Genomic DNA, 18,247 nt, shown 5'->3' with positions numbered 1-18,247 from the left:
ACGGCAAAGCTTGTGTCCAACCCATTGAGCTGTTCTCTTAGCCAAGAAGCTTCTTTTTTAAATTTCTTCCATTTTTATTTACTCATCTTTTTTTTCTCATCGCCATTCTTCAGACTTAACTTTTCCAGACAGCGACCCCAGCGCAGCACTGGTGTTTCCTCCAGTGTGATGGGGCTGGGCACCTGCCCAGACTCACACCTGAAGGAGCAGGCGTGGTGATCACGTGGCTCCTCCCTGGGCCTGTGGACTCTCTTGAATTTTATTACTTCATGTCAGATTGAGAGACATTGATGAGAGGGAGCCAGAGCACCACACCAGGGATATTCAGTGCCAAGGCTCAAGGTGGAAGCCCACGTTCTGCACTCTGCCAGCTGCGCCAACTGCCCGGCCTCTAGGATCCCAGGGTCCAAAGCTGAGGGGTGTCTGAGATATTTGTTTACAACATTGCTACAAGAAAAGCCACTGGAAGGAGACTTGCTGAGAGAAATTGTTTGCCAGGCTGGGGGTGTGGCTCCACCTGCCAACACCCACACCCAGCGCAGAAGCAATGACAAAAGCCAGAACTCTCACCTTCTTGCCTCATAGAGGATGTTGGTCCATATTCACTGCCAAGGAGGAGGAGTAGGAGGCAGGTGACCAGAGGGTGCTGGACTCCAGCTCCATCAGGATCCAGAGAGTGAGGAGGAAAAAGGGACGGACGTTTGGATGGAGTAACAGTGTAGGTGTAGCTTGGAAAGGGGGAGAAGACGGGACTTTCAAAAAGTGGGCAAATGTGTAGAGATCTAGACAGACAGTCGTGAAATACTAGCCAGCCCACATCTGCAACCTCGGGAGGGCTGCTGTGCCCCAGGGAGGGAGTGGGGACACAGAGCTCTGCTGGTGGGGACGGTGTGGGGTTGTGCCCGTTATCTCGTGTTTTGTAAATCAATGTTAAATCACTAGTAAAAGAAGGAAAGGAAGCATGGAAAGAAGGAAGGAAGGAAGGAAGGAAAGAAGGAAGGAAGGAAGGAAGGAAGGGAGAAAGGAAAGAAAGAAAGGAAGGAAGGGAGAAAGGAAAGAAAGAAAGAAAGGAAGGAAAAAAGAAAAAAAGAAAGAAAGAAATTCTGTTTGCTCGCAGTTATATTCCTGGTTGAGATGCTGGCAACACTGGCATCTGGTTTTAAAGATATAACAAGCCAAGAAGCAAATACCAGCTCTGGGTGTGTCACTCACACGGCAGTCCATCAGCCGGGAAAGGCATCTCTGGACTGTACCAGCCATGACTGTGAACCCAGTCACCTAGCAACACTCATTTCCTCAGAGGCTCAGCAGTGGTGCGGCTCCCTCCCTCCCTCCCCACAGTTAACCTGCTTGTTACACTGACAGCTGCTGGCCCTCTGCGGTGAGCCCAGGACCCCGTGCCAGACGTGCTGAGGTGAGCTGGTGGTTCTTGGACACTCGAGCCTGCCGTCAGGGCTCCAGGTGCAGGTGGTCTTTGGCTGAGGGTGTGTGGTGGCTGGACCCAGAGCTCACCACTGTCTCATCTAACACAGGTACTTCTCGGAGAAAGCTTCAGTGCTGGTTTCGTTTTTGTTCTCTCTCTTACTTTTTCAGATAGAAAGAGCAAGACAGGGTTGTTGGGAAAGTCATGACTCGTTTTTGCATGGAAGAATGCAGAAAAATACATCATGGCTTTTCTAGCAGCCCAATAGCTCACTTAGAGAGAGAGAGAGAGGGAAATAGATATCCATAGTAACTCAGGGTCAAGTGGTAGCAGGCCGCAGAGCTGTAAGCAGGTGAACTGGCCTTAGCTGACTTGCACTGTGCCCCTACTAAGTTCATGGCTAGTTGACCCCGTGCAGAATCAATATTTGGCTGCACCTCTGGTAGCATTCACACTGTCTTCGAAAACCAATTTCCTCTTCTTCATGAGTAGCAAGGGAAATGCAGGACAATTTGAATTCCCTTTGTCAATATTCTATATACCCAGCAAGAGAGCATTGGCGGAGTGTGCCAAAAGTGCTGTTATTTGCAAAACAAAGGGAAACGCCTTCTAAAACCACCAAGCCAATGGTTTCAGTGCCCTTTGAAAATGCTTCTACTTTCTTAAGGAAAGTAAAAGCTTTTGAGTGAAATGCTGACTCTCCCCCACAAACAGCCTTCTGATAAGACCAGTCTGAAAGGTTGGCTGGGGGTAGCTGGTGTCTGTGTTTCAGCAAGGCCTGAAACAATCAGGACCCCACTTCTGTAGACCCCAGAGAGCTCAAGTGGCCATTATCCGAAAGACACCTTAGCACAGTGGTTAAGAACAGAAGGGGAAGCACACAGCAGAGCTTGGACTGGAGCTGGTGTCCTGCACCAAAGTCAAGGACTCTGGGGGTGGCCGGGGGAAGGTTCAGGTCCTGGAACGTGATGGTGGAGGAGGACCTAGTGGGGGGTACAGAGTTATGTGGAAGACTGAGAAATGTTACACACATACCAATGACTGTATTTACTGCTGCCTGCAGACCATTAATCCCTCAAAAAAAAAAAAAAAGAGAGAGAGAGAGAGAGAACATGGCCTCGCAAGTCTCAGTACTTGGACTCTGTGGCTGGGCTGCTCGCTAACCGGCCCTGTGACCTGGCTCTCCACCTGGCCTCTCTGGGCAGCGGTTCCTGACGCCCGCACGGGTCAGCATAGCACATGGAGAGGACTCGGAACCACGCCCAGCAGGGAACAGGGCTCCATATACACTAGCTGTCGGAGCCCTTTCAGGGCACACACAAACCCAGGATTACAGATGCAGGAAGGGGCCAGGCAGTGGCACACCCTGTTGAGTACGCACGATGCCCTGTGCAAGGATCCAGGTTCAAGCCCCTGCTCCCCACGTGCAGGGGGGATGCTTCACGAGCAGTGAAGCTGGTCTGCGGGTATTCATCTCTCTCTCTCTCTCCCCCCCTCTCATTTTCTCTCTGTTCTAGCAAAGAAAGTAGAAAGAAAAAATGGTTGCAGGAGCAGTGGGTTTTTCTTGAAGGCAGATAGCTCCAGCAATAACCTAGTAGCAATAAAAAAAAGTTAAAAACACAGGAGCCTGGGTATGTGAGTGGACCACCCCCCACCACATGTGTATACGGAAGGTAAAAGCAGTGAGACCCGATGGGAACAGAGTGACAGGGAGGCTTTGCTCTCTCTTCTGCCCTCCACTGTCCAGAGCTCCCTGACTTCTGTCTTTCTCCTCCAGTGACCTCCAGGCCCTCATCCACAGGCTCACAGCCTCCTTGCACCCAGCCTGGGTGGCACCCTGAGCATGGGGCCCAGACTCTTCCTCCGCTTCCCGCCCTGCGCAGAGCCGGTGCGGCACCGGGGCTGCAGGAGACAGGTTGGAAGACTGGCTCATGACACGCTGACCGCAAGGGGTGTGGGCCTAAGAAGGCCTCCTGGGCTGAGATGTGGCCTCTGCCCCTCTTCACAAGTCAAGACAGAGCATGGCCTCCGCCAGCCTTGAAGAGCTGCCCATTTCTGTGCCTGCCAGGCGCAGCAGAAGCCTAGCTGGGCACCAACGATTGCCCTGAACGGACCTAGAAACGGGTCCCCAGTGTCCCCCCCCCCCGCCCCCTGCCCTTGAGAAGTGTGCATGTGGCATGGGCGGAAGCCATGTGTCTGAGGCTCTGGGCCCCCATGAGCACAGAGGGCTCACTTACAAAGCGGCTTTCAGCACCAGGTTGCACATGTTACTGAGTCCATCCTCATCAATGTGACCCCACCAGTGTGTCCTGGAGCCTCCCCTCCCCAGAGCCCTGCCCCACTCAGGAAAGGCAGACACAGGCTGGGGGTGTGGATCCACCTGCCAATGTCCAGGTCCAGCGGAGAAGCAATCACAGAAGCCAGAACTCCCACCTTCTGCTCCCCGTAAAGAGTTTTGGTCCAGACTCCCAGAGGGGGAGAAATGTCAGGCAAAGATGACCAGAGAGAGGGCTCTGAACTCCAGCTCCATCAGGACCTGAGAGAGAGAAGAGGGACAAGGGAGGGACATGTGGATGTAGTAACAGGTGTAGGTGTGACTTGGAAAGGAAAAAAGATGGAACCTTTAAAAAAAGGGGCAGGGCAGGGGTAGATAGCATAGTGGTTATGCAAACAGACTCCCATGCCTGAGGTTCTAAAGTCCCAGGTTCAGTCCCCTGCACCACCATAAACCAGAGCTGAACAGTGCTCTGGTAAAAAAAAGGGGGGGGGTTGGGCAAATATGTACAAATACAGACAGATGGTTGTAGAAATAATAGTCAGCCCATGGCTGCGTCCTTAGGAGAACTGCTGGAGCTTCAGTGGAGGAAGTGGGGACACAGAGCTCTGGTGGTGAGGACGGTGCAAAGCTGGACTCCTATTATCTAGTAATTTTGTAAATCAATATAAATCACTAATAAAAAAATTTAAGTAAAAAAAGAAAAGTGACTTTTGGTTTCCAAACCTCCTCTGGAAACAGACCAGGAGGCAATGTGTGTGGTGGGTCTGCCACTCCCTCTGGGAGCCTCACTCAGCACACAGCCCGAGTCCCAGTTTCTTTCCTGACGCCACTTTGCTGAGGGAGCTGGGGCTCAGAGAGCTGAGGGCATGTGGCCAGTGAGATCAGCCTGGAGGCAAAGGCTGGATACCAGAGGATGCCACCTGTGAGTGCAGCCTAAGATGCAAGGAGGGAGGCCGGCTGGTGGTGCACCAGGCAGACACATCGCGAGCAGAAGGATCTGGGTTCAAGCCCCTGGCCCCCACCTGCAGGAGGAAAGTGTCACGAGCGGTAGAACATAGCTGTGCGTGTCTGTCTCTTTTGCCCTCTCTACTTCAGCTTATTTTTGTCTGTCCTATCAAATCAAAAAAATAAATTTTATATAGATATATTTTTTTTTTTCAAGAGGAGCCAGGTGGCGGTGTGTCTGGTTGAGTGTATTTATCACTGTGTGCAAGGACAGTTCCAAGCCCTGGAGGAAAAATATAAATAAATAAATAAATAAATAAATAAATAAATAAATAAATAGGGCTAGGCAGTGGTACACCTGGCTAAGCACACACATTAAGTGCATAAGGACCCAGGTTCAACCCCCCCTGGTCCCCACCTGCAGTGGGAAAGCTTCACGAGTGGAGCTGCTTCACAGGCGGTGAAGCAGGTCTGCAGGTGTCTGTCTTTCTCTCCCTCTCTCTGTCTTCCCCTCCTATCTCCATTTCTCTCTGTCCTGTCCAACAACAAAGACATCAGCAACAACAATAATGACCACAACAAGGCTACAACAAGGGCAACATAAAGGGGAAAAAATGGCCTCCAGGAGCAGTGGATTCATGGTGCAGTCACTGAGCCTCAGCAATGACCCTGGAGGCAAAAATAGAAAAAAAAAAAAAAAAAGCAGGAAAGGCTGCCCATGGTCAGTGCATTGGTCATGCAGTTCCAGGCTCTGGCCGCAAGCCTGGCAGCCAATACACACATCATCTGTTTATCAACACGAGAGAAACAGAGCATCACCCTGGCATGTGGGATGCCGTGGAGTGAACCTGGGACTTCATACTTTTTAATACAAAGTTCTAGACACATGTTACAAGGCAGAGGGACCCAGGTTCAAGCCCCTGGCCCCCATTGGTGGGGGGGTGAGATTCATGAGCGGTGAAGCAGGGCTACAGGTGTCTCTCTGTCTCTCTTCTTCTCTATCTCCTCTTCCCCTAGAGACTTCTGTCTCTATCAAATAAATAAATAATAATTTTTTTTTTCAGTGCAATGTTGTAACTGCTGCACAGCCTCCCAGGGGCCCTCTTGCACTCGATGAATAAGCTGCTTTCAGACTGTAGATGGGAAGGTTTGCACCTCTCGATCCTTGACACAAGAACTGCGCCCTGCTAGGGGTCTGGGTCTCTGGATGGCAGGATTGACTGCACCTTGCTTCATGACTGAGGCTCTGGGAAGAGTCTGTGTGAGTCCAGGAGTGGCTCTGAGTGGGGAGCGGGAGCCGGGACTCTGCCCAGCTGTGGCCATGAGATCACAAGCTCCCAGGATTGCACAATGGCCAGCAAGGTCACGAAGGCTCCCCCGGGACTCCAGATAGCGTGCTTACAGCCCTCAGAGGACAGCTGTCCTTGCAGGGGTGAGGAGAGCAACCGGGAGCAGGGGAGCGGGGGAGTGGGCAGTCAGAGAGCAGCTCTGCTCTGCTCCACGGGCCCAGGCGCTGTGGCCGGTTCAGGGCCCCGCCCGTCAGGCCTTTCTTTGAGCTTTGATTTGCTGTTGACTGTCTCCCTGTTTCCGGCTTACTTTTCACTTCCAGCACTGTTCATGACTCTTAGTATCTTAGGAAGGCAAGAGTCTGGGTGCACCCTACTTTCAAAGGCTCCAGGAGCAGCTCCCGGCTGCCACAGCAAGAGGAAGTGGCGTCCGACCCCTCCCATGGGTGACAGTGCAGCTCAGTGGAGGGGACAAAGCAGAGCAGAGCCACCCACAGAAGGGTCAGGATGGCCTCTGGGAACTGCCCAAGAGGCTGCTGTCTCCCACCCCACCCCCTGCCCCAGCCGGGGAGAGGCCGGGCGGAGCCCTGGGAACCTCACGCCGGGGACCTTCTGCGGCCTCTCCCATGGCAGTGCCCATGACCTGAGACCGCACAGCCTGGGAGGGAGGATCCCTGGGCCCACTTGACAGACAGCAGCTGAGTCCACAAGGACTTTTCTGGACTTTGCCAGGAAAGGCCACCTCCCCGCTCGCCAGCTTGGTGCCTCCGCCTTGGCCGTGTCCTCACCCGCGCTCACACCCCCGGATTCTGCCCCATGCTCCCCAGACACTGGGCCTGACCTCGGCCCTGCAGACAGCTGGCCCCGTGCCCACAGCCTCGCAGGCCGGCCGGCAGCTCATTTCCCACTGTGTCTCGAGCCCCCATCCTCCGGGGGACCCAGAAGCTGCTCTGCAGCAGAGGCAGGCTGGTCCCCAGGCGGAAGGTGGCCGCTCCCTGGGCCCATCTCACACAGCAGGCAGAGGGCAAAGGGGCAGCCGGCAGAATCCTGCCCAGGGGTGACCCTCCTGCAGGCAGGAGCCACGAGGGCTCGCTGGGCCTTGGCTTCACACCCTGGACGTGGGGACGCGGATTAGGAGACAGCATCAGCATCATCATGATATTTCAATTTATTTATTTTTAAATTTTGTGTTGCCACCAAGGCTATGACTGGGGCTCAGAGCTGACGCCACAGAACCACCACTCCAGGGGCCATCACCCCCCCTTTTGTTTCTATTTTGTTTGATGGACAGAGATAAATCGAGGGGTGAGGAGGAGATAGAGAGGGAGAGAAAAAGATAGACATCTGCAGACCTACCCCACTGTGAAGCGTCCCCCTGCAGGTGGGGAGCAGGGACTCAAGCCCAGGTCCCTGTGCACGGCAATGTGTGTGCTCAGCTGAGCGTGCCACCACCTGGCCCTTCTTTGCTTCTCGTCACCAGAGCAGAGCTCAGCTCTGGCTAACGGTGGTGCTGGAGACCGAACCTGGGGTCTGGGAGCGTCAGATGGGAGCGTCTCCTTGCTCAACCGAGATGGAGGCGTTCAGGCGCACCTGGCTGAGTGCACGTGCTACAGGGCACAAGAACCGGGTTGGAGCCCCAGTCACCACCAGCAGGAGAAAAGCTTCAGGAGTGGTGAAGCAAGGCTGCAGGTGTCTCTCTGTCTCCCCTCTACCTGTCAGTTTCTGGCTGTCTCTATCCAGTAATGTCTCTCTGTCTCCCCCTCTCTCCATCAGTCAGTTTCTGGCTGTCTCTATCCAGTAATGTCTCTCTGTCTCCCCCTCTCTCCATCAGTCAGTTTCTGGCTGTCTCTATCCAGTAATGTCTCTCTGTCTCCCCCTCTCTCCATCAGTCAGTTTCTGGCTGTCTCTATCCAGTAATGTCTCTCTGTCTCCCCCTCTCTCCATCAGTCAGTTTCTGGCTGTCTCTATCCAGTAATGTCTCTCTGTCTCCCCCTCTCTCCATCAGTCAGTTTCTGGCTGTCTCTATCCAGTAATGTCTCTCTGTCTCCCCCTCTCTCCATCAGTCAGTTTCTGGCTGTCTCTATCCAGTAATGTCTCTCTGTCTCCCCCTCTCTCCATCAGTCAGTTTCTGGCTGTCTCTATCCAGTAATGTCTCTCTGTCTCCCCCTCTCTCCATCAGTCAGTTTCTGGCTGTCTCTATCCAGTAATGTCTCTCTGTCTCCCCCTCTCTCCATCAGTCAGTTTCTGGCTGTCTCTATCCAGTAATGTCTCTCTGTCTCCCCCTCTCTCCATCAGTCAGTTTCTGGCTGTCTCTATCCAGTAATGTCTCTCTGTCTCCCCCTCTCTCCATCAGTCAGTTTCTGGCTGTCTCTATCCAGTAATGTCTCTCTGTCTCCCCCTCTCTCCATCAGTCAGTTTCTGGCTGTCTCTATCCAGTAATGTCTCTCTGTCTCCCCCTCTCTCCATCAGTCAGTTTCTGGCTGTCTCTATCCAGTAATGTCTCTCTGTCTCTCCCTCTCTCCATCAGTCAGTTTCTGGCTGTCTCTATCCAGTAATGTCTCTCTGTCTCCCCCTCTCTCCATCAGTCAGTTTCTGGATGTCTCTATCCAGTAATGTCTCTCTGTCTCCCCCTCTCTCTGTCAGTTTCTGGATGTCTCTATCCAGTAATGTCTCTCTGTCTCTCCCTCACTCTATCTGTCAATTTCTGGCTGTCTCTATCCAGAAATAAAGAGAATAAAAAATTTTAAAAAGAAAAGAGGCGGCAAGTCTCCACACATCACCACCGCCACCCAGGCCAAGAGGCAGAAGTGAGGTACCTGTGAATACTTTCCAGGGCTTTTTGCCCAGACCAGCCGTAGCGCAGGGGAGGAGTCTGTACAGGGGACAGGGGACTGCTGGGAACCGCAGACAAACCCCCCAGAAGCCACGCTGGGTGCCAGCGGATGGCCGCTACACTGACACCCTCCTTTCTCTAGGCTCCTCCTACCGGAGCCGACTTAATCTGGACCAGTCAAACATGATGACTTGGTTTTCTCCAGAGACAAGTGACAACAGCACTGATTATGATTCATACTTGGACCTGACACCCCTATGCCAGGAAAAAAGAGAGACAAAAATAATACCCCATATGGACCCACCTGCTAACACCCATGTCCAGCGGAGAAGCAATGACAGAAGCCAGAACTCCTACCTTCTGCTCCCCATAAAGAATGTTGGTCCCTGCTCCCAGAGGGATAAAGAACAGGGAAGCTTCCAGTGGAGGGGATGGGGCAGGGAATCTGGTGGTGGGAGCTGTGTGGCATTGTACCCCTGTGATCTTACAACCCTGTTCACCATTAATCAACCACTAATATCATATATATACCCCAAAGAACCCACAAGAGAAAAAAAGTGGGAAAATCAATGCCCATTAGTTCTCCAGTGATGCTACAGAAGCCTGTTTGGACATTGCAAAAAGCTTCACCAGCAGTGCGGGCATCACCCGGTGTGACCACAGGTAAGACACAGAGACAACTAGCTGGCGAAGGTGCAGAGGCCACGCGTGGCCCTGAGGGCAATGAGGAGTCCTCGTGTGACTCCAGGCACCTGCTCTACCAGGTGAGGCGTGGGCATGGCCAGTGTGTCAGCCTCTGAGGCAAGACAGAGTTTGGCTGAGGGCTTCTTCTCTGCACCCTGTACCCTGCCTTTCTCCCAGGCCCCGTCTACACTATGGTACTTTGTTTTTTTTTTTTTTTTCACTCATATGTGGAATATAATTAATACACACATACTTAAAGAAAAAACGGCAACAAAACTCTTAGACTTTGTGAGAACTCTGATGGTTCTCAGGGAAATGGGGACACAGACCTCCAGAGGTAAATGTGGTGTGAAATTATATTACTGAATATATCACTGTGCTCGGAGAAACTAAGATGGAACTTTCGGAAAGCAAACTGGCATCTGTTCAGTGATCTTCCCAACAAATCTATTCCTGCAATTCCAATTAACTCTATCCCCTCTGAAGATTCCTACAGGCGCTTCCGCCAAGCCATCTTCAAAGCAGTTTCCCAAACCATTCCTCATGGGAGACGTGCTAACTATATGCCTTGTCTTGATGCTGAATGCGAGCAACTACTAAAGCAGTATGATGAGTCGGGCAACCCAGATGTTGTTGACCATCTCATTGCCTCCCTGGATGCAGCACGCCAAGCCCGCTGGCAACAACTCACGGAAAGTCTGAACTCCACCCACTCAAGTAGGAAGGCCTGGAAGCCTCTTCATAGTCTGGGTGCCGGTAGCCAACCCCCTCCCATCTCCCATCCTCCCGTATCTCCAAACTCAGTGGCCAGTCACCTAACTCAAGTTGGACGTGCTAAGATCGACCCAGTCTGGAAAAGAGAAATTTCCCATGAGTGGTCATCCCACTTCCATTTATCTTGTCCATCTCCAAAACTCTCTCCCTTTACACTGTCTGAACTGGAAGACGCTTTGAAGAGGGTTAAACCGGGAACAGCTGCTGGCTATGATAACATCACCCCAGAACTCATTCTTAACTTGGGCCCCGCGGCAAAGAAGTGGCTCGCTTCATTCCTGTCCCACATCTTGGAATCTGAGTCTATGCCCAAAGTTTGGCGTCATGCGAAGATTATAGCGGTTTTGAAACCAAAGAAAGACCCAACACTGGCCGCCAGCTATACACCAATTTCTCTCCTCTCCGTGTGTTACAAACTCCTTGAGAGGCTGCTTCTGTCACGTATTTCTCATCTTACAGAGAAATTCCTATCACCCGCCCAAGCTGGTTTCCGCCCAGGAAGATCTACCTGCGAACAAGCCCTGGCCCTCTCAACTTACATTGAAAATGGATTCCAGAAGAATTTAAAGACGGGTGCTGTCTTTGTTGATCTCACAGCAGACTATGACACGGTCTGGCACCGTGGTCTCCTAGTCAAGATCTCAAGATGCCTGCCTCCATGGGTGGCCAACACTATATCGTTTCTTCTCCAAAACAGAAGATTCCGGGTGCATCTGGGTGACAAGTCTAGCAGATGGAGACTTGTCTCAAGTGGCCTCCCCCAGGGCTCTGTTCTGGCTCCTACGATATTTAATATTTACATCAATGACCTCCCAGAAACTTCTTCAAGGAAGTTTATCTACGCCGATGACATCTGCTTGGATGCAACTCAGGCATCCAAGTTTGACATCATCGAGGAAACACTCACGAAAGACATGTCTCTGATATCTGATTACTGTAAGAAATGGCGACTAATTCCCAGCACTGCAAAAACGGTATCATCTGTTTTCTATCTACACCATGCCTCGGCCTCGCGTGAGCTTAATGTGCAGCTTGACAATACAAGAATCCGGCATGCAGCCCAGCCAGTCTATCTTGGTGTTACTCTCGATCACACTCTGTCATTTCACGAACATCTCATAAAAACTGCAACAAAGGTGGGCCCGAGGAATAACATCATTGCAAGACTGGCCAGCTCCTCATGGGGCGCGAGCGCTTCCACATTACGATCATCATTTCTGGCATTATGCTATTCCACTGCAGAATACTGTGCCCCAGTATGGTTCCGTAGCCCCCATGTCCACTTGGTCGATTCCAAATTATATTCCTCCATGAGGATCATTTCTGGAACCATCCGTTCCACCCCGGTTCCATGGCTGCCAGTTCTTAGCAACATCACCCCGCCAGATATTCATCGGGATGCAGCATCATCTAAGTTCATTTCCCACGTCTACGCTCGACCGGACCTGCCAATATACGCGGATATCTTCGCCCACCCTGTCCAACGCTTGACGTCTCGTCACCCAATCTGGTCCCCTATGCCTACACTGAACTTCTCTGTTCCAGACTCTTGGAAACAGAGCTGGCAGTCAGCTGAGGTAAAGAACAAACACCTCATCACAGACCCCTGCGAGCGTCAACCCGGCTTTGGCCTAGCACGTTATGATTGGGCCCTCCTCAATCGCTATCGAACAGGCCATGGCCGGTGCGCCACTATGTTCCATCGCTGGGGAGCCAGAGACGACCCGAACTGCCCCTGCGGCTCCAGACAGACTATGACCCACATAGTCAACGACTGCCACCTCTCCAGATTCAAAGGAGGTCTCGAAACTTTACATCAGGCTCAACCTGACGCTGTTGACTGGCTACGGAAGAAGGGCAAACTCTAGAAGAAGAAGAAAGGATTCGACTTCCGGAGGCGGAGCTACGAGCAGCAGATCGCTTTCTCTCCTCTCCTCTCCTCTCCCGGATCAACTAGGAATACCAAAGGAGACCACCTGGACCGAAACAAGACAGGACTAGAATGACCACAGGAACCCAGTAAATCACCTGTGAGTACAAACACGCGTGGCTGGTGACAGAGAGGAAAGAGGGGCCTAAGGAGAGATTAAGGGACTGCTAACAGTTCGACAGTTTGTCAGTGGAGACACCACCTCCAGTCTGCTCCACCAACAAGGGGACAGCTGAAGGGAGGAAAGGACTCCCCAGAGACTCACCAAGTACAACTCTGAGTCTCCATTGCTATTACCCTCAGAATCTGGAGCAGCAACAGGGAGGGACACCAGGGCACAGAGATCTAACCGGGAAACTCAGGAGAAGACCTATACCTCGGTGGCATAGCTGAAGGGCTGTGAAAGTCTCTTTGCATAACCACTGGATTATCTCTGCCACACCCTGCTTTATCTCTTGGTCAGGAGTCATTGATTAAGCCAATAAGCCTATTGATAGTTTAAAAGCCCTCAGGCTACCATAGCCTACAGGGGGAAAAAAAAAAGGCTTTTACACCACTGAACTCCAACTCAGGGATTGAAAAAACTGTTAACTTATATAAAATGGTTAAAACAATAAGAAAAAATAATGGAGACTCGAACCAGAACAAGAGTCCAGCTAAAAGTCCTCCAGAGAGCGAAGCACAAAACAACGAGTTCAACATCCAAACATTAGCTAAGGAAATAATAACAGGAGTGAGTAAAGAATTTGAAAAAATTGTAATCAGAACTGCAGGAACAACAAATGAGAATATGGAAGAAAATTCTAATAATCTCATGGTTATTAGAGAGCTGAAAGCTGAAATTGCTGAGCTAAGAAGGCAACTAGCTGAACAAGCTAAAACAGTATCAGAGCAGGGCAACAAAATAGATGAACTCCAGAAAGCAGTAGAGGGCAGAGAGAATAGAATCAATGAGGCTGAAGACAGAATTAGCAAGATTGAGGATGAATTAGAGACAACTAAAAAAGAAGTAAGAGATCTCAAAAAGAGATTAAGAGATGCTGAAAACAACAACAGAGTCCTATGGGATGACTTCAAAAGAAACAATATACGCATTATTGGCTTACCAGAGGAAGAAAGAGAAGGGGAGGAAGAAAGCGTTCTCCAGGCCATAATAGCTGAAAATTTCTCTAGTCTAGACAACACCAAAGACATAAAGATTCAAGAAGCCCAGAGGGTCCCAAACAGAATTAACCCAGACCTAAAGACACCAAGACATGTCATACTTAGATTGGAAAGGAATAAGGATAAAGAAAGGATCCTCAAAGCTGCAAGAGAAAAACAAAGAGTCACCTACAAAGGAAAACCCATAAGATTAGCAGCAGACTTCTCCATACAAACACTACAGGCCAGGAGAGAATGGCAAGATATCTATCGAGTGCTCAATGAGAAAGGCTTTCAGCCAAGAATACTACATCCTGCTAGATTGTCATTCAGACTAGATGGAAGCATCAAAACCTTCTCAGACAAGCAACAGTTGAAGGAAGCAACCATCACCAAGCCTGCCTTGAAAGAAGTTCTGAAAGGTTTCCTATAAACAACCAGACCACCACAAATAGAAAATATATCAAAACACTTTAAAACTCTACAAGAATGGCGTTAAAATATCTTCAATCTTTGATATCAATAAATGTGAATGGCCTGAATTCACCTATTAAAAGACACAGAGTAGGAAGATGGATCAGAAAACACAACCCAACAATATTCTGTCTACAGGAAACCCACCTAACTCAACAAGACAAACACAGACTTAAAGTGAAAGGATGGAAAACTATCATTCAAGCCAATGGCCCACAAAAAAGGGCAGGAACAGCTATTCTCATATCTGACATGATAGACTTTAAAATAGATAAGATTAAAAAAGATAGGAATGGACACTACTTAATGCTCAGAGGATCAGTCAATCAAGAGGACTTAACAATTATTAATATCTATGCACCCAATGAGAAACCATCTAAATACATCAAACTTCTACTGAAAGAGCTACAGCAATATATTAACAGTAACACAATCATAGTAGGGGACTTCAACATCCCACTCTCTCAACTTGACAGATCATCCAGGAAGAAAATCAGTAAAGACATAAGGGAGCTAAATGAAGAGATAGATAAACTAGAACTATTGGACATTTTCAGAGTCATTCATCCCAAGAAACTGGAATACACATTTTACTCAAATCCACATGGATCATTCTCAAGGATAGACCATATGTTAGGCCACAAAGACAGCATCAGCCTATTCAAGAGCACTGAAATCATCCCAAGCATCTTCTCAGACCACAGTGGAATTAAACTAACACTTAACAATCAACAAAAGATTAGTAACAGTGCCAAAATGTGGAAGCTCAACAGTACACTTCTTAACAACTTCTGGGTCAAAGAGGAAATCAAGGAAGAAATCAAAATGTTTCGAGAGTTCAATGAAAATGAAGACACAAGCTATCAAAATATTTGGGACACAGCTAAAGCAGTCCTAAGAGGGAAGTTCATAGCTATACAAGCACACATTAGGAAACAAGAAAAGGCACAAATAAACAGCCTGATTGCACATCTTAAAGACCTAGAAGAAGAACAACAAAGGAACCCTAAAGCAACCAGAAGGACAGAAATTACTAAAGTTAGGGCAGAAATAAATAACATTGAGAATAGGAAAACCATACAAAAGATCAATGAAAGTAAATGTTGGTTCTTCGAAAGAGTAAACAAAATCGACAAACCTTTAGCCAGACTCACAAAACAAAAAAGGGAGAAGACCCAAATAAATCGGATAGTAAATGAAAGAGGAGATATCACAACAGACACTGCAGAAATTCAACATATCATGCGAGGCTTCTATGAACAACTATATGCCACCAAGTTAGAGAACCTGGAAGAAATTAATGATTTCCTAGATACCTACCAACTTCCAAAACTAAGTAAAGAGGAAGTGGATAACATGAACAGGCCCATCACAGCTAATGAAATTGAAACAGTTATCAAAAATCTTCCCAAAAATAAAAGTCCTGGACCAGATGGTTTTACAAATGAATTCTACAAAACTTTCAAAGAAGAACTAATACCTCTACTTTTAAAAGTCTTCCAGAAGATTGAAGACACTGGAATACTCCCTTCCAGCTTCTATGAAGCCAACATCACCCTGATACCAAAAGCAGACAGGGACACAACCAAAAAAGAAAACTACAGACCAATATCTCTGATGAACATAGATGCGAAAATATTGAACAAAATTCTAGCCAACCAGATACAGCAGTATATCAAAAAAATTGTTCATCATGACCAAGTGGGGTTTATCCCAGGCATGCAAGGTTGGTTTAATATACGTAAATCAATCAATGTGATCCACCACATCAACAAAAGCAAGACCAAAAACCACATGGTCATATCAATAGATGCAGAGAAAGCCTTTGACAAAATACAACATCCCTTTATGATCAAAACACTACAAAAAATAGGAATAGATGGAAAATTCCTGAAGATAGTGGAGTCTATATATAGCAAACCTACAGCCAACATCATACTCAATGGTGAAAAACTGGAAGCATTTCCCCTCAGATCAGGTACTAGACAGGGCTGCCCACTATCACCATTACTATTCAACATAGTGTTGGAAGTTCTTGCCATAGCAATCAGGCAGGAGCAAGGAATTAAAGGAATACAGATTGGAAGAGAAGAAGTCAAAATCTCCTTATTTGCAGATGACATGATAGTATACATGGAAAAACCTAGGGAATCTAGCAAGAAGCTTTTGGAAATCATCAGGCAATACAGTAATGTGTCAGGCTATAAAATTAACATTCAAAAGTCAGTGGCATTCCTCTATGCAAACACTAAGTTAGAAGAAATTGAAATCCAGAAATCAGTTCCTTTTTCTATAGCAACAAAAACAATAAAATATCTAGGAATAAACCTAACCAAAGAAGTGAAAGACTTGTATACTGAAAATTATGAGTCACTACTCAAAGAAATTGAAAAAGACACAAAGAAGTGGAAAGATATTCCATGCTCATGGGTTGGAAGAATTAACATCATCAAAATGAATATATTACCCAGAGCCATCTACAAATTTAATGCTATCCCCATCAAGATCCCAAGCACATTTTTTAGGAGAATAGAACAAATGCTACAAATGTTTATCTGGAACCAGAAAAGACCTAGAATTGCCAAAACAATCTTGAGAAAAAAGAACAGAACCGGAGGCATCACACTGCCAGATCTCAAACTATATTATAGGGCCATTGTCATCAAAACTGCTTGGTACTGGAACATGAACAGACACACTGACCAGTGGAATAGAATTGAGAGCCCAGAAATGAGGCCCCACACCTATGGACATCTAATCTTTGACAAAGGGGCCCAGACTATTATATGGGGGAAGCAGAGTCTCTTCAACAAATGGTGTTGGAAACAATGGGTTGAAACATGCAGAAGAATGCAACTGAATCACTGTATTTCACCAAATACAAAAGTAAATTCCAAGTGGATCAAGGACTTGGATGTTAGACCAGAAACTATCAGATACTTAGAGGAAAATATTGGCAGAACTTTTTTCCGCATAAATTTTAAAGACATTTTCAATGAAACGAATCCAATTACAAGGAAGACTAAGGCAAGTATAAACCTATGGGACTACATCAAATTAAAAAGCTTCTTCACAGCAAAAGAAACCACTACCCAAATCAAGAGACCCCTCACAGAATGGGAGAAGATCTTTACATGCCATACATCAGATAAGAGTTTAATAACCAACATATATAAAGAGCATACCAGACTCAACAACAAGACAACAAATAACCCCATCCAAAAATGGGGGGAGGAATTGGACAGAATATTCACCACAGAAGAGATCCAAAAGGCTGAGAAACACATGAAAAAATGCTCCAAGTCTCTGATTGTTAGAGAAATGCAAATCAAGACAACAATGAGATATCACTTCACTCCTGTGAGAATGTCACACATCAGAAAAGGTAACAGCAGCAAATGCTGGAGAGGGTGTGGGGCCAAAGGAACCCTCCTGCACTGCTGGTGGGAATGTCAATTGGTCCAACCTCTGTGGAGAACAGTCTGGAGAACTCTCAGAAGGCTAGAAATGGACCTACCCTATGACCCTGCAAATCCCCTCCTGGGGATATTTCCTAAGGAACCCAACACATCCATCCAAAAAGATCTGTGTACACACATGTTCTTGGCAGCACAATTTGTAATAGCCAAAACCTGGAAGCAACCCAGGTGTCCAACAACAGATGAGTGGCTGAGCAAGTTGTGGTATATATGCACAATGGAATACTACTCAGCTGTAAAAAATGGTGACTTCACCGTTTTCAGCCGATCTTGGATGGACCTTGAAAAAATCATGTTGAGTGAAATAAGTCAGAAACAGAAGGATGAATATGGGATGATCTCACTCTCAGGCCGAAGTTGAAAAACAAGATTAGAAAAGAAAACACAAGTCGAACCTGAAATGGAATTGGAGTATTACACCAAAGTAAAAGACTCTGGGGTGGGTGGGTCGGTGGGGAGAATACAGGTCCATGAAAAATGATGAATGAAATAGTGGGGGTTGTATTGCTAAATGGGAATCTGGGGAATGTTATGCATGTAAAAAAAAAAAAAGAAGTAGAAACGCAAAGCAGAAATTGACTGAGTTTGGAGTATGGCACCAAAGTAAGAAAGCAGAAGTATACTAGAGTTTGCAGTGAGTACCTCCCTAATACTTCCTCTCCACTTTTCCAAACTTTGGGTCCATGATTGCTCAACAATTTGTTTGGCTTTGTATGTTAACTCTCTTTTCAGTCACCAGGTTCCAGGTGTCATCAGGATGCCGGCCAGACTTCCCTGGATTGAAGACACCACCAATGTGTCCTGGAGCTCAGCTTCCCCAGAGACCCATCCTACTAGGGAAAGAGAGAGGCAGACTGGGAGTATGGACCGACCAGTCAACGCCCATGTTCAGCGAGGAAGCAATTACAGAAGCCAGACCTTCTACCTTCTGCAACCCTCAATGACCCTGGGTCCATGCTCCCAGAGAGATAGAGAATGGGAAAGCTATCGGGGGAGGG

This window comes from Erinaceus europaeus, chromosome 8, assembly GCF_950295315.1.
Source record: "Erinaceus europaeus chromosome 8, mEriEur2.1, whole genome shotgun sequence".
Taxonomy (NCBI): domain Eukaryota; kingdom Metazoa; phylum Chordata; class Mammalia; order Eulipotyphla; family Erinaceidae; genus Erinaceus; species Erinaceus europaeus.
The sequence above is the reverse complement of the archived record's forward strand: the minus strand, read 5'-3'. Positions refer to the sequence as shown.